At 38.6% G+C, this 27,894-nt stretch overlaps 1 long non-coding RNA gene across 3 annotated transcripts in view; it reads right to left on the bottom strand.

Annotated features, from left to right (window-relative positions):
* Positions 1–27,894, bottom strand: part of LOC119247686 (uncharacterized) — a 99,164-nt gene that overhangs the window by 8,658 nt on the left and 62,612 nt on the right. For all 3 annotated transcript variants that reach the window (XR_008552263.1, XR_005125804.2, XR_008552264.1), the window contains one exon: positions 10,434–10,516. This is a non-coding gene — a long non-coding RNA (uncharacterized LOC119247686). The remainder of the gene's footprint in view (positions 1–10,433; positions 10,517–27,894) is intronic.

Below are 27,894 nucleotides of genomic sequence, written 5' to 3'. Positions count from 1 at the left end.
GATGTCAGGAATGGAGCACTGTAGGCAGTGGAAATGGCAGAGAGTCAGGACAAATATACTGAGACTGGAAGAAGGCAAAAGAGACTGTAGTAGGGAGAATGAAGAAAAGCAGCCTTATAAGAGATGAATCTGAAGAGCTAAGTGAAACCAGATCATTCACTCTGTTAGAAATCAAGATAAAAACTTTGGTCTTAATAAATGGATTGTGGGGCCTCCCCAGTGGTGCAGCGGTTGAGCACTGGGTTGCGAAGCTGCCCGCAGCCTCTGCAGAGCCGGTTCGATCCCCAGCTGCTCCCCGGCCACCAGAGGAGGGTCCCACATGGTGTGCAGATCTCTCCTGCCACCCGCTGCTCTCCTCAGCAGTGTGCTTCGGTCCTTCTGCCTGCTCTGCTCCCCGCTCTGGCTCTGGTGAATTCTCTCACCCCCCGCCCCGACTTCTGACTGTACCCAGTGTTTGCATAAATAAATAAATAAATAAATATGAATCTTAAAAAAAATAAATAAATGGATTGTGGATATATACTCAATGGAATACTACACAGCTGTGAAAAAGATGAAACTGCGGCTTTGGGCCAAAATGGATGAACCTTTGGCTGATTACCCAAAGTTATGTAAGTCAGAAAGCAACAGAGAGAGAATGGTTTCACTCATCTATGGAATAGAAATAACCAAAGAACATATATAGGCAAAATACAGGAGGAATAAATCTTGGAGTTAGTGAAGGAATTTAATGGCTACCAGAAGAACAGGGAGGAGGGAAAGAAGGAGAGGAGTAGAGGGGTATCAGCATGAATAGTTTGCTGGAGGATAAGTGGAACATGTGTGCACATGGAAGAACAAAACTGTGACTTCCAAATTAATTTTTTTTAAAAATTGAAGAATGTTGGTCTTTATATTCAGAGCAATAGGAAGTCTGGTGTTTTAAGAAGAGGAAAAACTAAACTGATTTCATTTTTTAAAATTTCATTTTGGGGGCCTCCCTGGTGGCTCAGGGTTAAAGACAGTGCTATCAAGCTGTCACCAGCCACTGCAGCACGAGTTCCATCCCTGGCCAGCCAGTGAGCTAACCCACATGGCACAGCAGACCTTTCCTGTCTTGCCCCCCTGCTCCCCTTAGGAGTGTATTTCAGTAAATCTGTCTGTTCTTCTCTCCACTCTGTCTCTGGTGAATCCTCTCACACCCCCCTGTACCTCTGGCTTACACCCCAGTTCTTGTATGCATAACTAAATAAATCTTTCTTTTTTTAAAAAAATTATCCATTTATGATTACAAGAACTGGGGTACAGGTCAGAAGCGTGGGAGGTGAGAGGACTCAAACTCATGCTGCAGAGGCTGCAGACAGCCTCACAGCGCTGCGCTCAAACCCTTGCACCACCAGAGAGGCCCTAAATAAATCTTTTTTAAAAATTCAGTTTGACTATGGTTTGGAACTAGTGGTTGGGTAGGAGAGATATTAACTGGGAAGAGTAGATACAAGAAGATGAGATAATATTAAGGTGCCAGCAAAGCTAATTAAGCATAATATAGATAATGAAACCAATATTCAGGAAACCTTCACTAGGTGTTAGGTGTTTATTATGTATCACTGGGATGTCACCCTCAGTCTGACTCCAGCAGATACATTCTTTCTCTTCTGTCATGCCCCCTCAGCAAGTGTTATGTGAATTCAGTTTTTAAACAATGGAAAGATCAAGGGCTTAGCATCTCCATTAATAAACTTTTATAATAGACTATATTTTGATGTAACAGAAGAAAATGGAAATTTTCTAGTTGGAATTACCTAAAGGAAATGGTTCTCAACCAAATTTAATCAAGTGAAGTAATGGTCAGCAATACTTTGTGAATTAGTACTAATTGTTAAGTTTTTAGTGAATATGCCCCCATTTTAAAAAGACAGAATAATTCAATTTAAAAAGAATCTTACCTCACTTTCTCAAATAGAAGCTAAAATAGCCCATCAGAGCTGTCCCACATTGAGCTAAAAACAAACCCAGGCCTTTATACCCTTCCTCTCCCATGGATCAGTCTCTGGATGTGGGCGGATCTGGGAAAGGTGTGACCTTGACTAAAGGAGCTCTCTGCAGTGGAAGTGATCCCTGCAGACACAGTCTACCCCAGCTTTCCGCTGACAGCACCCCAGTAGTTGTGGCAAAAGACCTTCATTGAAGAGGAATGAGGCAACACATCACCATGTCCTCTATATTCCAACAAAATACAGTCCTATCCTTTTGGAACTTTTTGTTATTCTTCTCTACTTGGAGAAGAAGTAAAGAGGTTATTTGCATAAGTGTGAAAGAGAAAGATAACATACTTACTTAACAAGCGTTTATTGAACATCTACTTGGTACAGTAGATTGAACATCTACTTGGTACCAAAGGTGTGGAAGAGCCAGAGTAGGTCAGGTCTATAACATTCACAGTAGGAGGCGGTCTAACAATGCTTTTTGAGCAGTACACACTGAGTCCTTCAGAAAATCAAAGGCAGGAGAAGAATCATGGAGAAGTAGGCATATTGTGGAAAGATAAGAGGCGCAGCTCTTAAACTCTAAATGTCCCCTGCAACCATCCCCTTTCTGAAGCTGTTTGCATTAACAGTAGAAATAGGGACTCTGCTTCTTTGCATAGAAAGGATCTCAAAAAAATTATTTCCATTCCAAACCCTTCTACAGTCTATTTTTCTAAGTCTGCAGTAATAATCGTATTCTCTAGAGTCAGTAAAGACATATTCAAATGAAAGGAGCCTGGGTTGTGAAGTTAAGACAAATCTGGGATTCATATTCAGAGTTGGACACTTGCTGAGGCAAATTTCACACTAGTTTAAGTGCTATGAAATTACCCTAATTATACCTATATTACATCTTACATATATGAAATAAAAATATTTAATGACTAAATGTATGAGCTCAATAGACAGTTGTTCTTTTCTTCTTCTTTTCCCAATTACACTTGCTCAAGAAGATCAAGCCTATGCTAAGAGTCCCCACAGAGTCATTTATATAGGTTGTGTCCTCACATGCCCTGCTCATACCAGTTACTGGAAGCTGGCAATACAAAGTCAAATAAGAAATGGTTTCAAGCAGTTTTGGTGAACAGGCAAGTAGGCAAGATGCCTGTGCAGGGCCTCCCTCGTGGTGCAGGGGTTAAAGTCTCGGTGCTATCAAGCTATTGCCAGCCGCTGCAGCATGAGTTCAATTCCTGGCCAGGGAGCTGACCCACATGGAACAGCAGACCTCTCCTAATTCACCTGCTGCTCCTGTCAGCAGTGTATTTCAGTAGATCTGCCTGTTCTGCTCCCCACTCTGTCTCTGTTGAATACTCTCACCACCCGCACCTCTGGCCTATCCTCAGTTCTTGTAAGCATAAATAATTAAAAATAAATGTTTAAAAAAAAATGCTGGTGCAAACCAGTATTTCAGTAATTAGAACACAGCATGGTTACTGCTAGTGTAGTTCACGAGAGGAGTACCAGAAGAGGGTGCTGAAGGGTCCTTGAAACCTTGTAAGTTAGCACATCTTTTCAACATTCAAGAACTGGAACTAAAAGAAGTTAAGTGGAAACTTGAGGTCACATATCTACTTATTAGTAGAATGTGACCAAAAGCAAAAAGTCCTCAAAACATTGAAAATAGATCTACCACATGGTCCAGCACTTACACTCTTTGGTAGACACCTGAAGAATATAAAAACACTAATTTGAAGGGATATATGCACTCCCATAAGAACTCCTACGTTCATTGCAGCACTATTTATGACAGCCATGTTATGGAAACAACCTAAGTGTTCAACCACAGATTCAACTGCAGAACTGAGACTAGCAGAGGGGAAGGAGAACGGGAGGGAACAAAGCACTGGGAGGGGTGTGGACTGTGGTAGAGGATTATTGGTGATTTGGTGGTGGGCATGGTCCATACATTTACGGACCTGTGAACCTATACACCTAAAACATATACAGTGTTGTAAATCAATGTGACTGCAATAAACGTAATGTAATAATAACATAAAAGCAAGAATTCCTAAGCCTAGCTGAGTATTCCCTTCCTGGGTCTACAAATTTCTTCTCCAAACATAAAGTGTGTGAAAGGGTTTTTCCACATTAGATAACTTGCCTCAGTGTCTAAGACCCTGTCATCTGCAAGCGGTCAAAGTCCTTACTGAATTTATCTTCTCTGACAATACCTTGCTTTCATCCCTTTATGAGCACCAGTAAATATACAACCATGTTCCATAACGACTTTCAGGTCAGCAACAGATCACATATATGAAATTTCCCAGATTTCCTATTGCCTAGTGACATCATCCTAATGCCATACATTCTAGGGCAGCAGCAGCCCCCTATAAAGTATTTACAATATCTCTTGACAGCATTATTTCCCATTGTGGTTGTCTAAAATTCACTGCTAATGTTGCCAGTAAGAGGCCATGCCAAATGAATGACCTGGAATCAGGCATGTCACCTGACACAATAGCTACTATCATGAAGAACTAGAACAAAGAGATGAAAGTTGTTAAAGGATCTGCTGCAATAAAACTAACGCAAATTTAAGAAGGACTGTATCAGATATGGAGAAGTTTTTAATGACCTGGATTGGTCTGTTCCACAATGAAACTGCCCATCATTTCCCAGATCCGACCCCCATTATTAAGAACACATGACTAAGAAATCTAAGAAAAGTGCTCCTGAAAAAAGCATATGTTGGAAGTCTCTAAATTTTTCACTTTTTATTCATCATGGTGACCAGCAATAAAATTAGACTCAACAATGATCCCCAAATCTAGAATTTTAAAATCTCAGAAAGATAGAGAAAAACTTAAGGAAACTTTACAGAGGTAAAACAAGCATTCAGGAAATTCTTTCCTTCTTTCTCCAATTAACACTCGGAGCAGTAGAGCTAAGAGGGGTGTCTACGAATGGTGAGGTGAGGGAGCCTTCACACACACACTGTTCACCACAGCAGACAAGTGACAAACCCATCTTCATTTGCAGCACAGTGGCTGACCATAACATTGCTGAATTGTCTGGTTCTTTAAGTATTTCATGAGTCATTAATACTAGTTTAGGAGGCGCTTACAAATAGGTTCCATTAATTAATGTTCTCTTATAAGTTAGGGCTTTGGAATTTGCTTTGCAAACTTATTATAGTAATAAGATGCATATTTATCTAAATAGTTCATTAAATAATAAAATAAGAATAATGAACTAATTGAAATTGTTACAAAATTGGAACAGGGAATTATCACTCAAATATGTACAATTTCTGAGTTTAGCTCTTATTTCAACTATTCTCAATGTTAAGCTTATGTTCCATCAAGACAAATCTAGTACTCTGGCTTCAACGGTGACCCTCACAAAAACAAATTAATTTTTTTTCACTGTAAGTAGTGGAACATATTTAAAAATGCAAAAATTTTTAATTGCCCATAATCACAAAACTGTAACAACCACTTTTAATTATATTTGTGTGTGTACATGACATGCACATACATAGATATTTACCTTATACTACAACGTAAATTTTTTAGATCTCAAATACTCCCCATCCCCACTTCCAATCCCCAAAGTTTTTCCTATTATTAATTTTTCACATAGCTGTAATATATTACAACTGATGAGCCAATATAGTATATCATTCTTAATTAAAATGAGTAGTTCATGGGCCTCCTCAGAGGCACAGCGGTTTGAGCACCACGCTGTGAAGCTGTGCACAGCCTCTGTAGCTCAGGTTCAATTCCCGGCTGGTCAGGGAGAAACCTGCATGGCGTGGCAGACCTCTCCTGCCTCACCCACTACTCCCCTCAGCAGTGTCTTTGGTCCATCTACATATTCTTCTCCCTGCTCTGTCTCTGGTGAATTCTCGCACCCTCCCGCACCTCTGACCTGTACCCCAGTTCTTGTATAAATAAACAAATCTTTAAAAAAAGAATATAAAATATAAAATGGGTAGTTCACATTAGGATTATATATTTATTTATAGTTTGGAAGAAATACTGGTTTGGGAGAAATAAAAAGCAAGGGGAAAGGATGTAATGACTCCATCCTCTTTACATAATCATTTCTAGCTAATTGTTGTTCTTATTTATTTCGAAATTTCCTGGAGGGATATGAGAGATCATTGTCACCTTTAAAAACTGGAAAGACACTAGAGTAGTGATTCCTGTCAAATCACCATGCAACCTGCCTTTATGGTTCAAATGGACAATGACTATCGATTATAAAATTGATTAGGCAGTAACTTCAACTTCAGTTGCTATTTCAGATTTGGTTTCTTTAATGTTTCAGATTTGGTTTCTTTAATGGAGTGAATCAATACACCCCTGTCATCTAGTAGACAGCTTTTGACATTTCATTTGCTTATTTTTATATAACAATGTATAAGGATAACCTGGAGCAATCTGCTTCCACCTGATAGGGTCAGCAATATATTTTCAAGGCTTTGCCTCATTGGTCTATGTTCATTTTCTTGCTTTCTGCCATAATCTAATTCAGTTGTCAGCAAATTGCCACCCACAGGTCAAATCCAGCTGCCAATTATTTTTGTATGACCTATAAATTAAGAATTATTTTATATTTTCAAATGATTGGCAATAGTCCAAAGATGAATAATGTTTCATGACGTGAAAAACACATCAAATTCAAATTTCAATGTCGATAAAGTATTATTGCAACATAGTTACATGCTATCCATGTGTTATCTATGACTGTTTTCCCGCTATAACCACAGAATTGAATTGCTCCAACATATTTACTCCAACATAATTGTTTTACATAAGATCCTATGGCTCACAAAGCACAAAATATCCACCATATGACTTCACAGAAAATAGCAACTTCTGATCTAGTTCAGAAAGACCTTGACAGCCTTGAAATGCCATGGAACACTATGCTGATAGAACAGATGAGCAAGAAATAACAAGGATCCTGTTTGCCAAAGTAACATACATGCATGGCATGGGATAGGAAATAAACCCCAATAAATTCAAGGACCCTGACACACCAGTGAAAATTCTAGGGACTGTGCAGGCTAGGTTATGTTAGGATAGCTCCTTTAAAATAAATGACAAGTTACTGAACATTGCACTGGCCACCAAGTAGAAGGAGGCACTTTGGAGATGTCCTTTGAATTGGAGAACAATAAATACATTGGAGCATGCTGCCAGTTTGAATGGTCCCATAAGCAACAAAAGGCACTATTATGGATCCTGGTTGCAAAGAAAAAGCTGTTCTGCCACTTAGGCCTTATGGCCCACTAGATCCAACGATATTCAGCTTTTGCTACTGATTGAATGTTATTTGGAACATGTAGAAAGTGGCAATAAGAGAATCATAACATAGCTATCTAAAGAGTGGGAATAAGGCCATGGTTTACTTTACTGATAATATCACTTCTTTGGAGACACATGACCTGGAGCCTTGGTAAAGATTAACTGCCTAATCATTAGTCCTCAAATGACCAATGGAACTGAGCTGCCCATAGCAAATATTACGTTGGGCAGACACAATAAAAATTACTGTGTGCCTCTAGAGAATACAATTATTGCTGCAAATTTAGGAAAAGAGACCCTAGGATGGTTTTGACTGGAAAGAATATTTTTGAGATCCTTTCTAGTAATATCAGTTAATATGTCAATTTCATAACATTAAATATATGATTTTATCTATGTAAATTATCACATAATAAATACATAATATCAGTCTCAAAAATGTACTGAAGAAAAAAGCTAGTTACTGGAACAGGTGGCAACAGATTTCCAGGGCACCTGGTCCTGCTTCATTGCCTCCCCTCATGGAAATTTTTTGTGGTCACTTAACTCAGAATTTGTTTACAAATGGTTTCACACTGAATGCTTGCATAAACTGGAAATTCACTGCTGCAGTATGATAGCTAAATACAGTGCTAGGCAATAATTTAGGGAAATTCTCCTAATGGGCAGAACTTCAAGTGATATATATGATCATATACTATGTCTGCCAGAGAGATGCCTACATTCATTTATGGGCAGTGAAAAGAGAAAGATTAAAACATTGTTCCATAAAAAGCATAGAAGAGAGAGTCATGTGTAGGAACCTTTCATAAAGTACATAAAGTACAAGAATTTTGGAGTTCCATATAATTATTCTCCAAAGGGTACCACTACAGACAAAATTCTTAATAATCATATGGATAAACTAACATAATCTGTGGATTTCAGAAAGTCTCTTTTCCCAGGAAACTTAAAGTTCATTCACAGGCTCACATATAAAAAGACATGGTGGCCGGGGCTTATCAACTCTCCTCATAGACTAATGTGGCTATGACCACTTCTAAGGACCCAATCTGTGAATAGTAGAGGCCAGATTCAAGACCCCAGTACAGCATATAGTACATTCCCCAGAGAAACCAGCTACCTGCCTAGTGACAGATTGATATTATCAGCTCCTATCATGGAAAGAGAAGAAAATGGATCTCACCAAAATATACTATTATTCTAGATGTGGATTTGTAATGCTTCTGCCAGAATCACCATTACGATTTAAGTTGTCCCATATTCTCTAATGTAATATTAACACATATTGCTCTAAAGAAATCATTTCACAGTGGGAAAAAAATGCATTAAATACAATCGTGTCCATGGACTAGACTATTCTTACCACATGCCACATCTCACAGAAGTACCTGAATTGATGGCATAGCTTAATAAAGAGACACTGAGAAACAACATCCTGTGGAGTAGGAACAGTCGTCCAGGATATCATCTGTGCACCAAATATTATGCTATTCCTCTAACAGTCAGAATATATGGGTTCAGAAATCAAGGAATAATAATAGAAATTGCTTTTCTCTCGGTTACACCTAATAGACACTCACTGTGTTCACTTTCCCTTCTATTTAAAGACAAGGATGCCTCCATTATTATGGAATGAGTCCATTGAACCGGAAGTAGAAACAGCTACATGGTCACTTAATGTTCCTTATGCCATTGAAGCACCAGTCATGTCAAGGATTATTGTACTCTCTGGGGGTGACTGTTCTTAAGCAACACGAAATTTAGTAGCTGCTACAGAAGAATAGAGAGGAGACTACATCTCCAACCCAAAGGATTCTCTGGGCAGCCTTTTAGCATTTTCATGTCCATTATAAAATGTTAATGGGCGGTCCTCTCTGGTGGCGCAAGGGATTAGGCACAGCACTGTTAAGCTGTCCACAGCCTCTGCAGCATGAGTTCGACCCCTCTGCCAGCCAGGGAGTTACCCACATGGCGCAGAAGACCTCTCCTGACTCGCCCGCTGCTCCCCTCAGCTGTGTATTTCAGTCAGTCTGCCTGTTCTGTTCCCCACTCTGTCTCTGGTGAATCCTCTCACCCCCTGCACCTCTGGCCTGTGCCCCAGTTCTTGTATGCATAAATAAATAAATCTTTGGGAAAAAAGTTAATGGGAAATTATGGTTCTGTAGCAACTTAAAGTAGGACTACTATGGACTTTGGTCTTTAAAGCTTGAAAATGTGCTTACCCCACAATGTAAAGAATTCTAGTCAACTGATGTGCTGGCTAGGACAAATGGAACATGTAATCAAGCTGTGAATAATAAAAAAAAATAAATAAATATCAACTGTGGCTTTGTGACTAGTTATAAAACTAGAGCAATTATGCAATGTTTCTTGCTCCATACAGTATGTGTGTGTATATATACATGCATGCATGTATATGCATGAGTATAGATATACATAAATGTGTATACATGTAACATAAACACATATATGTACAATTTATTTACATACTAATTAATTTTTCTTCCTTCTTTCCTGAATTATATTATATAAAGAGTGTTGTTAGTGGTAGCTTACTTTGCATCTATCTCAGTCTTGATATAACTGAAGCTGACCTTTGTGCCTTGCTTTCTTTAGGAAAAGAGTGAAAATATACTCACTTCTCACAGGGATAATTGCATGTTGTTAGAAGGCCTCCCTGGTGGTCCAACGGGTTAAGTCTCAGCATTATGAAGCTATCACCAGCCACTAAAGCATGAGTTCAATCCCCAGGCAGGGAGCTAATCTACATGGCACTGCAGATCTCCCTTGTTTCACCTGCTGCTCCCCTCAGCAGTGTATTTCAGTGGGTCCACCTGTTCTGCTCCCCACTCTGTCTCTGGTGAATCCTCTCACACACCACCAACCCCACAACTCTGGCCAACACCCCAACTCTTGTATGCATAAAGAGATTAAATAAATCTTTTAAAAGGAAGAAGGAAAAATGAGACTGTAGTTAATGATAGTCTATAAAATATGTGTACATAGATGTTAAGGAGTCAAAAGAAGTGAAGTATGATAGTTATTGGGATTTTTAATCAAATAATTGTGAATTACCAAATGATATCATAAAAACCTAGTGCAGAGTAGACACTTCAATGTTTATTCTCCTTCTTTCAAACTCTGCCATGTCTCTAGACCCCAAGCTTACCTTTCAGTAAAGGTGACCCAGTGGTTGAAAATCAACAAAGTACACTTCATATACATCCTTGTCAGCAAGCATCTGGTTAGATTCTGCCAATGGAAGACACTAGAGAAGATTAGAATTAGGAGGAGAGAATGTACTTTTTTTTCATGCTTTCCGTTCAGGTAGAACCCTCCCAGCAGCAGCAGCAATGTTTCCAACTCCTTTTGGCACTCCCAGCCCCACTTCCACTGTGCCCCTCCAAAGATACCAGCAGCAGTCACACTGGGGCCCCTCAGCTATCAGAGCACCAATCACATGGTGGCCCCTCAGCTGTCAGAATCCCTGTGGCAGGTTCTCTCCACAAGATCCAAGCACCAGTGGTACACCAAGACATACAATCTCTAGTTACATATAAATTGATATAAAGCGAGCAATCATAGATATGAGTTAAAGAAACAATTCTTTAAACAACTAGGTCCCCCTAAAAATGTTCCCTAAAAGACTGGTCTTATATTTAATTCCGGTTTGCTGGATAGCTCTTCACAATCTAAGTATAGAGCTCACCATACTAAAAAGAATTGAAATATTTTAAATCCCTTAGCAAATACTGAAGAAACATGCAGTGGCAGGCAGTCTCTGAAATTACTCCTAAGGATCCCACCTCCTATATTCCACACTACAGCTGACCCTTGAACAACATAGGGGGAGGTTTAGAAGCACTGACCTGCCCCCCAACCAAGCAGTTAAAAATCTGTATATAATTCTTGACTCCCACTGAACCTAACTCTGAGGAGCCAAAAGCCTTACTGATAAATTGATTCACACATATCTGTATTAATTATTCATTAAGTAGAGAAGTAGATCATCATAAAACTCTTCATCCTCCTCATCTTCACACTGAAAAGACTGAAGAGGAAAAAAGGAGGGGGTTGGTCTTGCCATCTTCAATTCTACTCTCTCGGATACCCTTAGAATTGCTTCCTACTACCCAGACCCAATTAGATGTTAAAAGTCAAGGAAGCTTATTGATAAGGTCATGTCAGCCTCTGCCTCTAAGATAAAAAATATAGTAGGGAAGAGTGGAAATAGACCAAGAGGGACAAAATTAACATATTTTGCGTATTCATTCAGTGCAGTAGCCTATACTACAATACCATCTGCCTTCAGCATTAGGGGTAAATAAACTGCCAAGTATTTTATGGGGAAAATAGAATATAGATATAGATATACACATATAAATATATAAATATATCTCCAGGTCTTTCAAACTAAAAATAATTTTTTTAATAGCCATATATCACATTACTTTGGAAACCAGTATTAGCTGTTAAGATTTTTGATAATTATAATGCTTAATATATCCAGGAGATGGCAGCATTGGTAAAGTGTAGCACTACTTAGAATTGTTCAAAATATTTTTCACAATTTTTGTTGATAGATAACATACTATCTAAATGGAAATTATTTTTAAAGATTGGTCCTAAATAACAAAATGAGAAATGCTAAATTATTGTCAAATAATAACAAGGCTCTCTAAAGGTGATTATTCAAGAATGTCTATATACCAGTACTTTTCAAATAAAATCCTCAAATTCAAGAGTCACATATCTATAAATACACATACTACTATATAGTGTCTCTGTAACATTGCATAAATTACCAATTTTTAAAAAATATTGGGTTGTAGATATGCAAGATAATCTATAAACAGTGCTAAAAAACAAGTTTAACAGAGGCATCTATTCATGAACTATATGTATTGTATTTCAAGTGCAGTGACACATTAAGCCTAAATATCATATATATCACATCAGCTTTGAAGAAAAAAAAAATGTACTTGCCTTTAAATATTATTTCTAAACTGCTCTAATCAAACCCAACATTTAAACTTACAAACTTTTAAAGATATAAGTAGTTATTGTTAATATGTGGGCAGATACTGAGCTTAGTACACATGACAAAATGTTAAAAAGCCTAGTTCTCTAATCTTCAGTCTGATACAGAGACAGACAAACTCTAAGAATTAGAATACAATTGCACCTTGCTCTTATACAGCAAGGTGCTATGTAACTGGGAAGGCCAGCTCACCTAACTCCACCTTGGGCTCAGGGAAGATTTCACCAATGAAGGAGGACTATGTGGATATGGTGAGAGATGAATGGGTGTTTGCCAAGATGATCACAGAGGACAAGGTAACTGCAGAAAGAACAGCAGGTGGAAAGGGAAGGCCTACTTAGAACATTCCACTCCATCTCAGCATGCTGCTCAACAAAAGCGACCCCGTCCTACAGAGGATATTTGGAAATGCCTGGAGAGATTTTTGGTTGTCACCACTGGGTAGATGCAATCAGTATTTAGTGGGTAGTGTAAAGGTACCGCTCAACATGCTGCAATGCAGAGGACAGCCTCCCTCAACAAACAAAACACTGACCCAAAATCATGCCGCTGTTGAGAAACTTAATTCTAACGACAAATTACATCTCTGGGAATGACCAGGTTGCAAAAAGGGATAGGAAAGAGGCAAGAGATGATGCCAAAATAATAAACGGGACAAAATTAGATAAGTTTTGTTGACCCCTTTCTCCTAAATGTGAGAGGATGCCCAATATGATCAGATTTGTATAGAAAAATTGCTGTATCTGCAGGAAGAGAACAGAATGGAGATGTCTGGGTTAAGAATTGACAAAGAAAGTGGAATTTCAACAAGTCCATTTGCGTTTACTTTATCAATGGGAATATCTTCACATGGAGAAAATCAGAAGACAGGTAAGAGGAAACTGAAACCCAAGATTGATGACAAGATTGTGAGAGAACAAGCAGCTTCCCTAAGTGATTTCAAGATTTCTGATGCAGATAAATTAAACTGCCATGTCTGCACGTCATTTCCTGAATTCCTTCCTCCCGCTGGCCAACTCTGCTGCCCTTTCCTCCCTCTTGCTAGGCCTGGGGCCTCAAAGCCCTTTCTTTGGCTCTATGTCTTCAATCCCCTTCTTCATTTATCCTAATAGACAGACAACCCAGATCTGACTTGTTCTTCCAGTTTTGACTACACCACCCCTCACCTCAAGTTTAGCAAGACGACTCATAAGAGCAGTGGTGAGAAAGAAGGAGGGGGTTTGACAAATCACCTCCCAAATGATAAAATAATCTGCAAATGAGATTAACCAAGAATGAAGATTAAGTATTTTGTCAATTCAAAACACAGAGTTAAAGTCAAAATTCTTTCAGTTTCTTACAGAGTCTCATTTCACCCTCCATATCTTTAGCTATCTCTCAGCAGCAACCACACTGGCCTCCTTCTGCCCAAAAGAGTTTGTAGTCACTGCTCCAACTGAGAAACAGAATTCCCTATGAACCTTTTTTTTTTTTTTAAAGCCCAGATCCCACCTTTAGATCTTTTTTTTTTTTTTTTAAGATTTATTTATTTTTATGCTAGAGCTGGGGTACAGGTCAGAGGCGCAGGAGGGTGAGAGGATTCACCAGAGACAGAGCAGGGAGCAGAACAGGCAGACAGATGGAAGACACTGCTGAGAGGAGCAGCGGGTGTGGCAGGAGAGGTCATTCTGGTCGGCAGGCCAGGATCAAACTTGCACTGCAGAGGCTGCGGACAGCTTTACAGCACGGCTGCGCCTTTTTTTAAAGGGCAGATGAATTTTTCCTTCTGAATTTGGTTCCCCTTCCATTTTTCCTTCCCTTTCACCTGCTAAAAACATAAAAAAGGGCCCAAAATGCTCCTGTACCTCTAAAACACAAATAACATTGTAAACCAATGTCACCTTAATAAAAATGAATAAATAAAACTCAGAAGAAAATATGACAAAACATTAGTATTTGTCAACTTGAGGGTGTCTATGTAGGTTTGGTTATATTAATATATATTACTACCTATAATTTTCTGTGTATTTGAAGTGCTACATATTTTTAAAATAAGGCACTTGAATTTCAAAGGAAGGGAGGGAGAGAGAGGAGGAAGTCTGGCCCCCAAATGGAGTCACTTGTACTAAACCCTGTAGCTCCAAAGTGACACTTTAGTTAATTACAGTTACAGCTTCTCCCAGAAAAGTAATTTTAAAGCAGTGAATCAGAAATCGCTCAATCAGCAATGGTTACTTCATCTGCCTGACAGACCCCTGCCAGCTCCCAAAAGAAAGTGACCTTATCACAACCTATTCTGTTTTTGTTAAGTTTAACTTCCTTGTTGTTCCCTCTGCCTCCAAAAGTTTTTCACTTTGTATATCACCTCAGAGCTCCTTTCTATTTGCTAGATTTGGATGGTAACCAATTCATGAATTGTTGAATAAACCAGTAAGATCTTTGAAATTGGGGGTCTCCCTGGTGGTGCAGGGGTTAAAGTCTTAGCATTATCAAGCTATTGCCAGAGTTCAACCCCTGGCCAGGGAGCTAAACTACATAGTGCAGCAGACTCTCCTGTCTCGCCTGCTGCCCCCCTCAGCAGTATATTTCAGTAAATCTGTCTGTTAGGCTCCCCATTCTGTCTCTGGTGAATCCTCTCACCCCTCGCACCTCTGGCCTACACCCCAGTTCTTATATGCATAAATAAATAAAAATAATAAATCTTTAAAAAAAAAAAAAAAGATCTTTGGGCCTCCCCTTTGGTTGAGAGCAGCACTGTGAAGCTGTCCGCAGCCTCTGCAGCGTGGGTTCAATTCCTGGCTGGCCAGGGAGATACCCACATGGCATGGCAGATCTCCTGCCTCGCCCGCTGCTCCCCTCAGCAGTGTCTTTGGTCCATCTGCCTATTCTGCTCCCCTCTCTGTCTCTGATGAATTCTCTCACCCTTCCGCACCTCTCACCCGTACCCCAGTTCTTGTATAAAAATAAATAAATCTTTAAAAAAAAAAAACTTTGAAACTGACTCAGCTGAATTTTGCTTTTCAACACACCTATATTAGCATCTCTATTCCAGCCTATCTTTACCATAACACAGGTTGAAAGCCTGGCATGTTTCTACTCTATCTTCTCCATAGGTATGTAGAACATTTAAGTAAATTAGAAAAAAACTAAACAAAATAGTAACATGAGGATGATATCCAAGCTTTACCCTTCTCCCATACTCTGGTGTCTTCCCCACTCATTGGACCTAATAAGAAGCCAGATAGCAAGGAAACCCACTGATACTCTCAATTCAGATAGGTCAGCCTCTACCTCTGGGGGGTACACAGAAAGCCAGAGAAGGGTACCTTGACTCTAGAGAGGAAAAATAAAGCTATTTAGCATAACCATTTTTCCCAGACCACTATACCTATGCTCTACCACACAACTTAAGAAACAAAGCATGTGGGTGGAAGGGTAGGGAAGAGAAAGGGAAGGAGGAAGGAATGGTAGGAAGGAGAAAAGGAGGGAGAAGGGAGGGGGAGGAAGTGAAACACTGCAGATATTGCTGAAGCTCCCAAAGGATTGCACCCAGATCTCACTTCTTTTACTTTCATTTCAAAGGCAACTGCTAAGTATGATTCACACTGCCCAAAAAATTTTGTATTTCTACTGCAAAGGTATACACACATATGTAGATATTTACATCATAATGCTTTTATTGTTCTAAACTTTATATAAATGGTTGTATACATTATGACTTTCTCTGTTACTGTTTTCGCTCTGCTCACCCTTTATACATGAAGCTCCAGTTCCTTTATTTTCAGTGAGGTATAGTATCCTTTGGCATGAATAACCACAGTGATACCTAATTGCTTAGAAACTTTTACAAATAAGGCTATAATTAATATTCTTTTTTTAAATTTTATTTATTTATACAAGAACTGGGGTACAGGTCAGAGGCGCGGGAGGGTAAGAGAATTCACCAGAGACAGAGTGGGGAGCAAAACAGGCACATGGACCGAAGACACTGATGAGGGGAGCATCAGGTGAGGCAGGAGAGGTCTGCTGCACCATGTGGGACTCTCCCTGGCTGGCCGGGAATCAAACCCGCGCTGCAGAGGCTGTGGACAGCTTCACAGCGCTGCACTCAACCTGCTGCGCCACCAGGGAGGCCCTATAATTAATATTCTTATAAATGTTGCCTTATGCACATATGTAAGTCTCGCTACATTTTGACATGAGGAATGTAATTTATAAATCTCTTTGTCTGTCCCTAGAAATAGGAAATAGGAAAGGATAGAGATACTGCAACTTTATTCAGAAGGTACAAGCCTACGCAATGAGAAAAAGAAAAAGTATGAGTAACAGAAGGAAACAAAACAACACAGTGCAACTCATTACAGTCAGTCCTTCATATGCCCAGGCTCCACATCCATGGATTCAAACAACCATGATCAAAAATAGGTATTATTTAGTTAGGTCTACCACGGTTGCATCTATACTATACATGTAAAAACAATTTTTCCTTGACATTATTCTCTAAGAAGTACAGTTTAACAACTATTTTCATGTCATTTATTATGTATAGGCATTACAAGTTGTCTAGAGATGATTAAAGTATATGTGAAGGTTATACGCAACATAACTATACCTTGTTATATAAGGGACTTTGAGCATCCAGATTTGGATAAAGGCAGTTATCCTAAAATCAGTCTTCAATGGATACCAAGGAAGGACTGATCATGCTTACCCCTACATCACCATAAGCCAAAAAAAGATAGTAGTTCACTTAGCAGATGTGTTCTTAGTGCAAGTATTTTTGTTTTTTGTTTTTTTAGAGATTTATTTATTTATGCATATAAGAATTGGGGTACAGGCCAAAGGTGTAGAGTGTGAGATGATTCACCAGAGACAGAGTGGGGAGCAGAACAGGAAGACATACTGAAATACACTGCTGAGGGGAGCAGTGGGTGAGTCAGGAGAGGTCTGCTGCTCCATGTGGTCACCTCCCTGGCTGGGGATTGAACTTGTGCTATAGTGGCTGCAGATTGCCTCATAGTGTTGTGTATTAACTCCTTGCACCACCAAGGAGACCCAGAGCAAGTGTTTTTGAAAGAGCAAGTGTGTTTGAAAGGCAAAGCACTTCACAGCATAATCTACAAAGAGAAAAAAAAGAGAGGATTCATCTGTACATCTCTTCTCATCCCTTTGTCTCCCTAAAATGAACTGACTAATCTTTCTGATGGCTGCATTCCAGCGTTGCATCATGGCTAATTGGAAGTCAATCAGAATGTCTATAACCTGTGCATACCATTATATCCAAGTCTGGAAAGAACACTCCTTATTAATGAGGATTGTCATTACAGTATGAAGGCTATGAATCTGGGTTTTTGCTCAGACTTTAGCCAGTATGGGAGCTTGGAAAGGTCACCAACAACTGTAGTAATATCAAAGAAAATGAGGTGAATAACACCTTTAGAAAGAAAGATATGGTCCCAAGAATCTGAGGAACTTACAAGGGTTGGGTTAGATATCAATGTATATCTTCTAATGTTTATCTACCTGATGATGCAAAATTGCTCTTCAATATGTTACACCAATTTATATTCCCATCAGCAATCTATATGAATTCCAATTGTGCCACATCCTTGTCAACACTTAGTATTATCATGTTTCAGAAATTTAGCTAACCTTATGGATAAGCAATGTTATCACATATTGTTCTAATCTGCATATAATTTATCAATAGTGAAACTGAGTATCTTTCCAGTTAGTGAATTATCTGTTAAAATCATTTTCCAACTTTGCTTTTAGGTTCTTTGTCTTTCACATACTGATTTTAGAGAGTCTTTAAATCAAGAACAAGAATTCTTTTCTTTTTTTACAAGCTTTTTTCTCCCAGTCTGTAGATTTTATTTGCACTTTGCATGTGGTATGTTTTGATGAACAAAAGTTTTCATTTTAATATAGTCTAAAGTATCAATTATTTCCTTTGAGTTTTGTTAGGAATGGCTATTTGGATAATTGAAATTTATCAATTATCTCTTCAAAATATAATTATATAATTTCTTAAAGTTGGTTAACATAATTAATTACATTGATAGTTTTCCTGATATTGAACTATCCTTGCATTGCTACTATAAATCTTAATTGGGCATGCTTTATTTTTAATAAGCTATCTTGCTGGATTATACTTATTAATATTTTTGTACATGCTTTGCATCAACATTTATAAATGATAGTATCATCTGATTTAACTTTTTGTATATCTTTATCAAGTAACAATATTAAAATAAGCTGGGTTCATAAAAATAATCAGAAAGACTTTCAGCTTTCCCATGTCTTCCTGATGATGAAAGACTTAGTTAAATTGAGTTTAATTATATAAGATTAACTCCTAGAATTCTGTTGCTGTCATAAACATTTCCTTTCTCTCCATTCAAATTCCTCAGTTCCAAAAGATACTGTACAGAACACATTTTGGAAACATCTCTTATAAGCAAAATATACTTTGTGTTCTAGTAAGAAAACATTCCTTTAACAGAAATTTAAAAAGTATTGTATGGCTATATATTTAACTGGCTCTTAAAAATAAAAATTAAAATACATGACTTGCAACATCGACCAATAAATCACCATGGCAAAGCACAAGTTACCTATAGGAAATCACTAAATGTGGAATTAGAAAGAAATGCCCGAAATTTGTTTTGGGGAGCCAGTAAAGACTAGCTCCAGTACACCAATAAATGAAGTTCTGTCCTCTCTCCCTGTCAGAGAACTATACCAAACTATGGAGACATAAAAATGTTAAATAAAGAAGGTTAGATTTTATCCTGTAGATTATAGAAAGATCAGCACTGCCCTTCAACCCCAGATAGCTGGGCTCCTCTGCTGGGTCCTCAGTCACAGGGCCTCTCTTTCCCATACTCCAAGCTCAGGAATCCCTTCTCAAATTTTTCCAAATTCCTATCCAGCAGCTAGGACCAGCCAAGGTTACACAGCCCCCACACACATTTTTTCTCTTTAGAGCACTCACTACCATAATACTTGTCATCTCCTTCTTCTCTTCCTCTCCCAGAAGTCCAGTTGCAAAAATATCTAAAGGAGTTCCCAAACTCACGTCTGTGGGATCATCCAAGGGACTACATGGCTATACCTATAGTCAGCTCAGTTCCAGAAAATATCCTAATGAAAACAGTATTATTTTGTGGCATTCCACAAGATTGAGCTGCCAGAATAAAGTTGGCATGCTGATTTGGGATAACTCAAATATGTTGTCAGGGACTATTGCATTAAAAAAAAGTTGCCTTTCACAACTAAGGTAGAGATAAAGTAATAGTGTTAATGCCAGATGGTGTAAAAGAAAGAAAAGATGACTAAAATTAAATGTAGGACTTAAGGAGTGATTAACATATGAGTTTGAAAGAGGATGGGAGAAGAAACACTTATTTCAGTCATCTATATAGAGGTGGCATAAGAAGTCCTCAGAGAAAATCATTTTCTAAAAAGCTAATGTAGAAAAAGAAAAGCAGCAGAAGTTAAGGCTCAACCTTCAAGTGTAAATACAGTTGGAAAGTGGGAGAAAAAGAGAAATTGGAACAATATATGAAGAATGAGTAGACAAAAGGTTAAGAATGGTTAAGGATATGAAGTAATGCTCTTCCTCAAATATTGTTTTGTTTTAACTACATCATGTTTGTGGTTTTAAAAAAACATTAGTGTAGATGTTTATAAAATGATGAAAAACTTTTCCTAGGAGTATTGCTTATAAAAACCAGAAACTGGAAACAATGAAAAAATTAATTATAGTTACAGTGCAAAACTATACTGCAATTACTATGTGAATAAATACAACAAAATACATCTATTCCCAAATATAACTTTGAGTGAAAAAGACCATATATGAGAAATGAAATTCACATAAAGTTCACAATCACATTTTTTATTAATCTATATTAACATTCAAAGAGAGTTGTTTATCTTGAGGGAAGAGGGAGTATGATCAGGAAGAGTATAAGAGGAACTTGGGGTGCTGTTATTCCCTGTTTCCTGGCTTGGAGGTAGTCAGAGGAGCGTGCTCCCCATGTGAAAATTCATATATTTGTGCTTCTATATTCTTAAAATGTGTATATTTTTATGAATATGAATGTATTATACTTTAATCTGAAAGTCTTTTTTTTTTTAAATGTAAAAGATACCACTAACCTTCCAGGACAATCTCACCTCTAGTCTGGATCCTCAGAGGTTAGCAGTATTAACAGTATATCATCCATCACTTCTACTCACTGATTATTTTAGACATAGTAATCTTTAAAGTGCCATGCCAAATTTCATTTTGTCCAGTTGAAGTTAAACATCTTGTTAATCAGTGTTCATGGAGAAAGGAGTAAGAAAAAAATCTCCCAAATAAATGTTAATTAGTTCCTTAAGATGTAATTAAGGGTGCATTTCTTGATGGAGGATATTTTGCTTAAAAGAAAATTGAGAAAAATGTTATCTTTCCACTGGAGTTATTAAATCATAAATAATCTCAAGTTGTCAAGGGGCCATCAAACAAAGGTCTGCTTGACCATGACTAGCAGAGACGAAAGTGAAGAAGCAGAGAGGATAAATACCTCATTTGACCCTGAATCTGAATGTACCTGTAAATAGTACTGTTAGAGACTAAATAGTGTCTCCCCAAAATTTGTATGTTAAGCTTTAAACCCTAATGTGACTGCATTTGGTGAGAGAGCTTATGGAAAGTTAGTTAAGGTTAAATGAGGTAATATGGGTAAGGTTTTATTTCAAGATGACAGGTATTCTTTTAAAAAGGAAGTAACACCAGGAATGAGCACACACAATAAGGTCATGAGAGGTGCCAATGAGAAGAGATCCATCTACAAGTCAGTAAGAGAATTCTAAGAGAAAACAAACCTGCAAATCTTGGACTTGCAGCCTCTGGAACTGCAAGAAACACATTTCTGTTGTTTTGGCCATCGGATTTGTGTTATTTTTGTATGGTAGCCCTAGCAGACTAAGACAAAAGCTTTTCACTACAAAAGACAACATATTACCTTTTCTGTGTAATACAATGGGCCTTGAAGTTTTGACTCAAACAATAGAGGTACAACTGCTTCACATGTACCAAGGATATGTGGAACTGTTAATTGAGGTGAAGTATAAGGTAGTAGGGATTCCTCACACCCAGGTAGGAATGATGATCAATTCTTACTTTTTGGTAAGAAGATAACTAGTTAGTATTATACTTTAGGATTTTCCATTGGTTAAATTGCTGCCTCTTACACTTTAGGGACATGTCTATTTTTTCATAAGATCCCACAAAGAAGAGCTTTGCTTAAGGCTGGCTTCTTTAAAAACAGAAAAGATAGAAAATAAAGATTCTCCTGGAGTTAATAATCCAAAATGGCTCAGAGTCAGACAGTCTTGGCTTTCCAAGATTAGCCAAATTATGTACTCCAAGCAAAAGTGAATTCTGACAAAGGCAGGATACTGATACCCACAGATTGCTCCCAGTCACTTCCTGTTATTCATTCCCTGACAAAAAAGGACTACTGTTTGAACTGCAAAGAATCAGTCACTGGAAGGTAACCAGAAAGGTGGCTGATTAGCTCTGTCTCCCCACTTCAGATAGGGCCATGATAGAAGTCAACAAACATGAAGAGTGGGTGGCCAAGTACAAATGTTTGTTTCTAAAGAAAGAAGGAAAAAAAGAATTCTGGTTTTGGTCACAAGCTCTGAGAATGTGAATAGGAAAAAATGTACCAACATTATAAGGAAGTGGTATTGCCTTCAAAACCCCAGGCCTGGCAAACAAAGCCCTGTGATTACTCAACCTCCTAGGCAGTTAATATTCAAGTCCCCCCAAACATTGCCCAAAGGAATTTGACTGCTAAAGAAAAGAAAATTGAATCTTCCCTAATGACCAGCTTGGCTGATGGGCCATTTGCTTTTGTTGGGCAACTGAGAAGGAAAGTCTTTCCAGATAGCAGAGTCCAAGACGAACTGACTGACCCAGGAACACATGCCACGTTAGGGCAAGGGCCTCTGCTGCTCCTTTAGGATGTTACATCTGCCAGAAACTCTAGCCATTATATGTTACCTCTATTTCTTCTCCTTTGAAAATGGTACTTTTTAATGGTGGTCATCTTTTTTCCTTTCCTGGTGGTGCCGGAGATGTCAGGATAGTGACTGCATTATTTAACTATCGATTTTAAAATCACAAGGCAAAACCCCTAAGTCAGGTCAGAGGAATTTGGGACACCTAGGTGTTACGAACTTTGCACTGAATAAGGTTCCTAAAGGACAGTTTAAAGTCACTCTCCCTTGAAGATGACAGCTTGGTCTCTGTTTAGGTAAAGAGTTGCCCCTGTTAAATGGGGAGCCAAGGACATGTGTGATATTGACTGTTGTCTGGAATGCATTCCCCAATCCCCTAATCAGGGCAAGTACTGCCAGACCCAGCTGCAGAGCAGGCCCTGGCCAGGCACATACCCTACCCTCCCAAGCAAAACCAATTCAATTTTGAGATATACCTGGACCTGACTTCTGCTAGAACATGTAGAAAGTAAAGCTCTCCTTCTGAAGCAGTTATTTATACTGTTAGAATGTAAGTCTGCCCCTGGACATAACCTGCTACACAATGAAGACACAAGCAAGAAAGTAGAGCCAAGAGTTGCAAGAACTTGAGTCCCAGTGAAGCCACTTCAGCTCAAGACCCCAACTGAGCTTTGAAGCAATTCTACTGCTAATCTTTTCAGCTATTAACCAACATATTTGCTTTTTAAGTCAGTGTGAGAAGTTTTCAATATTTATCACTAAAAGGAGTCTCCATTAATGCTGTCATTTTGCAAAACACCTGCCTAACCAAGGAATACCTTGGTCTTGCTGCATTCTTGTCAATGCTGCTAATGGGAGGCAGGTTTGATTTTGTTTCTCAGAAGAAGAAAAACTTGGTAAGAAGTAGATAAACCAACACAATATCAATTTCCTTTTCCCCATTCTAGGGCACTTCTGACCCTTCAAAAACAACTGTTGCTCTAGTTTCTAATAATACTGAGGTCCTCAGGATTGATTTAAAATGAAACATCTGAATCTGTTCAAATACAGATTCTATAGTTAGCAAAACTTTGTACCAACATACAAATGAAATAAGAATTCAGGAAAAGAATCAGAAAATATACTTTAACTGTCCAAACATCAGGAAAGTGATGTCATTAACGCTGTTTTCAAAATCTGAAGCAATCCTTTATGAAAAAGAGAGTTAATGCGGACATGAGAAGTTGCTGTGGGCTGCTTCTCGCACCCCCCCCACCCCTCCATCATCAGATTAATCAGTTTATAACTCAAGAGTTACAGAATATAGTAAGGATGGAAGTTGGAGTTCAATTAGGGGGAGAGCTGTGATGATGTGATTAATGTATACAATCTTCTCAGAAAACTATAGAAGTAGACACATCAAGAGAAGTGAAGATGAAAAGGAGAGTCTGATGTCCCTCTTTTTATGACATCTAATGTCAATTCCATTCTTGTACTTCCTGCAGTTAGTTATGTGAACAGATATAAAGCCATTTTTCGCTTAAGAGATTTTTTTTTATAAAAGTTTCCATTCCTTGCAACCAGAGAATCTTAACTACTAAAAATGGTATTCTATTACTCCTGGGATAGATTCCAGAATCCTTAACTGACCAGAAAGTTTTCTTCTCTAGTCTTGCTCCAAGTCACTTTCTTTCTTACCTACCAGACTCCCACAGCCCAGGCTTCTCCCAGTTCCTGGAAGACAGAACTCTTTTCCACCTTCAGACTGATAAAAGCCATTCCTTGTTCCTAAAAGGATTTTAAGGCCTATTTAACCTTCACATTTCAGCTTAAGTATTTCATTGTAAAAAATTCTTTTCTGATCTCCCAATAAAAACAGTATTTCCCTTCAGGGTTGATCTTAGTATCTTATTATTTGGAATTGTTTTGTTTTGTTTTCATTCAGGACATGGATACTATTTGTAACATACATTTGATGTTTACTTGTGAGTCACCCCCCTCCCCTTTCTAAACCATAGCTTTGTAGCCATATCAATTTTGTTCATCACTGTTTTCTCTTAATCAAGCACAGGCCAATCACAGGAACTCAGTAGTATTTATCATATGACTACCATCCTTTTCCAGAGACAAGTTTATACTTGCTGCCACCCTTTTCATATCTCTCATTGTATCAGAGTTCAGTCAAAGAAGGAGAATCTCTACATACTCTATGCACACTGCTTTCTCGCCACTGTAAATTCAAAAATCCTAAATCAAACGCGAGAAGTCAAGAACTATCTGTGGTAGCCTCTCCCAGCCTCAGTGACTTCCCCTGGGATATGGTCGATAAGTTTGGCCTGGATTCAGAGTACCACTTATTGCTTCAAGACCTTGGACAAATCAGTCCTGGGCAAATCTGGAACTGTTCGGTTTGCTTACCACAGTTATAACCTGTTCTAATAAAACTAGGCCACTGTAAGAATGCCTCAGTGGTTTCCATGGATGACTGTATTGCAATTCTAGTAAATGTCTATTTTTTAGAAGGTATGCTCTGTAAAAAAAACAACCCAGGCATAGAGAAATGAGTTCAAATGTCATTGCATGACTTCCAAGACCCTGGAGATCTCACATGCATGCCTCTCCAGACTTTCTTCCTACTGCTCTCCCCTACCTATTCTCTACTCCACTTCTTGCCTTCCCCATGCATAACGTTCTATTTCAGATCTCTGTGTCTATAATTTCCATTCCTTCTGATCGACATACCCCTCCCCACCTTGTTAATGCACCTTCTACGTCTCCCTCAGTGCCCAGTTCTTGCAACATTCCTGTTCAAACTTTCTTAAGGTTGCCTTTCTCCTGCCCACTTAGCCCCTTATTTGAGATGATCACCCCTGCATTGTGTAGTTTGGTTTGCATGGGTGTAGTTTGCACCCATCTCTACAGTCATTGCTCCACTTAGCAATGCCTTGGTCAACAATAGTCAGCATGTATAAGGGTGGTCTCCGTGTACGTGGCTATGCCATCGAGGTTTGTGCAGTTACACTGTAGGATGTCACAAAACTATGACACTGCCTAAGGACACATGTCTCAGAAAGAGGGTAGGACTGTCGTCCAGCCCTTAGAATGAGTTAGAATTTGGCTCTGCTTGTAGACTATAAAGTCCTTAAAGGAACTGTGCCTTCTTCGTGAGAGCTCAAGTAAGTCTCATTTTCCTAATCTTTCAGGTTGCATGTGATGATTATATTATATAGAATATGCAAACCTCCCCCTACCCCTACCTCCACCCACCCCCAAATCTCCCACCAGACCCAACCTACAAATCTGGCACATTATAGAAACCCAACAAATGTTTTTTAAAATATTGTTAAAATCAGGAACTTATACTGTCTGGACCTAACCTATATCTTCAAACTTATTTTTCACTATAACTCATCACGTAGCAAGTCGTCAGACGGAAGCTCCTTTTACTGCTCTCTTCACTTCCTCGAGGTCCAATTCAAACAAACGCACTAAGGGAAAGACGAGGAGAAAATGGAGGCGGAGGAGAACTCAACTACCTCTTCTGTGACAGTACAAGAATAAATTTTCTTTGAAAATCATCACTTCTTTGAAAATCATTTTTTCTTTGAAAATCAACACTGGCACTACATGTTGTGGCCTTTAAGAATCACGCTTTAGTGATTGTAAAGCTATGTTGCACTTCTGCAGTTACAGCCATGTATATGACATTCCTTAGAATTTTTATTTTAAGTGAAACCAAATTAACTAAAACACTATGATCTCTTTTTTTTGTGGAATAAACTTTTATTTTTTTAATTTTTATTTATTTTATTTTTATATTAATTTTTAAAATTTATTATTTTTTAAATTTTATATATTTTTTACATCATTTTTCATTTTTGCTCTCCTGAAAAAAAATGTGGGGGGGGAATTGTATGTATGGGGACTATAATCAAGATGAAAACACTATGATCTCTTGAGATTGATCACAGTATGTCTTCAGAGTCAAGCCAAAATTCCTTGATAGAAGACAACAGGAAAGATAACATTTCATATAAAGGTTAAAAAAAAAAAGAATGATGAAGTCCTTTAAATGATGTAAAGGCATGCATTGAGACAATGGCATGACAAAGACAGGAATTCAGAGGTTTGTATTTTGTTTTGTTTTTTGCTGTTCTCATTCAGGAGGCAAAGACTAGGCAGCTACTGAGAACCTAACTTTCTACACCTACCTCTGCAGATGTCCAGGGCTGAATTTTTATTGGCGTATACCAGTAATAGCTTGATATTCCTGGTCAGGGGAAAGACTAGAGAGTTGGAGGCAGAAACAGAGAAGAGATCAAGCTGGAAGTGAATGAAGAGGAATAAAGGAGTACACACTAATTCTCCCCTTTCCTGGCTTTTGCCCATACCAAGTTTCACCTCACAACTTCCTTGTTCTGGCAGGAAGGCAGCACATTCCTTTTACTTATGTCTGCGCTCCTGCAGCAGGTGCTACTTACCTGCGGAAAACAAGGTTGGGATAGGAATGAGAGCCATTAAAGGAATTTTTCTACCTTTACCTTCAAAAGAGGAAGGAAATAGATCAGACCCATTAATATGATCACTATTCCCTCATAGATTAGTCAGCAGAGTTAGTCCCACATGCACAAATTCAAGTTCTTTGAACTTCCATTTCCTCATGTGAAAAAGCAGGGGATTGTGTTAGTTCTAAATTTCCATGGTTTATTATGATATCTTGAGGAAATAATGTTTCCATGGAAGTAAGGGAAGAGATAAGAAACTAACATTTAGCAACAACTATCTTGTACCAGTTTAAAAGCATAGCCTTAGAACCCAAACACCCTGGGTTTGTGTTTGTGTCCTGCCACCTACTAGCTGTGTTACCTTGACAAAGTCATTGAACCTCTCTGTGCTTCACTGGGATTTCTTTCTTTTTAAAGATTTATTTATTTATGCATACAAGAGCTGGGATACAGGCCAGAGATGCAAGGGGTGAGAGGATTCACCAGAGACAGAATGGGGAACAGAACAGGAAGACTGACTGAAATACACTGCTGAGGGGAGCAGCAGGCGAGCCAGGAGAGGTCTGCCACGCCATGTGGGTTGCTCCCTGGCTGGCCAGGGATTGAACTCATGATGCAGAGGCTGCAGTTTGCCTCATAGGGAGGCCCTCACTGGAATTTAATTAATGAATATGTGTATTGTGTTTCCCTAGTGGAGCAAGGGGTTACGTCTCAGCACTATGAAGCTATCAGGAGCTACTGCAGCTCGAGTTCGATCCCTGGCCAGAGAGCCAACCCGCATGGTGCAGCAGACCTCTCCTGTCTCACCTACTGCTCCCCTTAGCAGAGTATTTCAGTCAGCCTGTTCTGTTCCCCAATCTGTCTCTGGTGAATCCTCTCACCCCCTGCACCTCTGGTCTACACCCCAGCTCTTGTATGCAAATAAACAAATCTTAATAAACAAATCTTAATAAATATGTGTACATAAATTCAGGTTTTATACACACACATATTCAGGTCTTTTATATATGCATGCATGTGTATTTAACAACAGTGGTATTACATATACGGAACAGCAACTGGCATAAAATAATTGCTCTATATGTGCTATGATACTGATTATTACA

This window comes from Talpa occidentalis, unplaced genomic scaffold, assembly GCF_014898055.3.
Source record: "Talpa occidentalis isolate TD23 unplaced genomic scaffold, MPIMG_talOcc4v2.1 talOcc4.16, whole genome shotgun sequence".
In the NCBI taxonomy this organism is placed as follows: Eukaryota; Metazoa; Chordata; class Mammalia; order Eulipotyphla; family Talpidae; genus Talpa; species Talpa occidentalis.
Note: the sequence above shows the minus strand (reverse complement) of the source record. Positions and strands in the feature narration are given on the sequence as shown.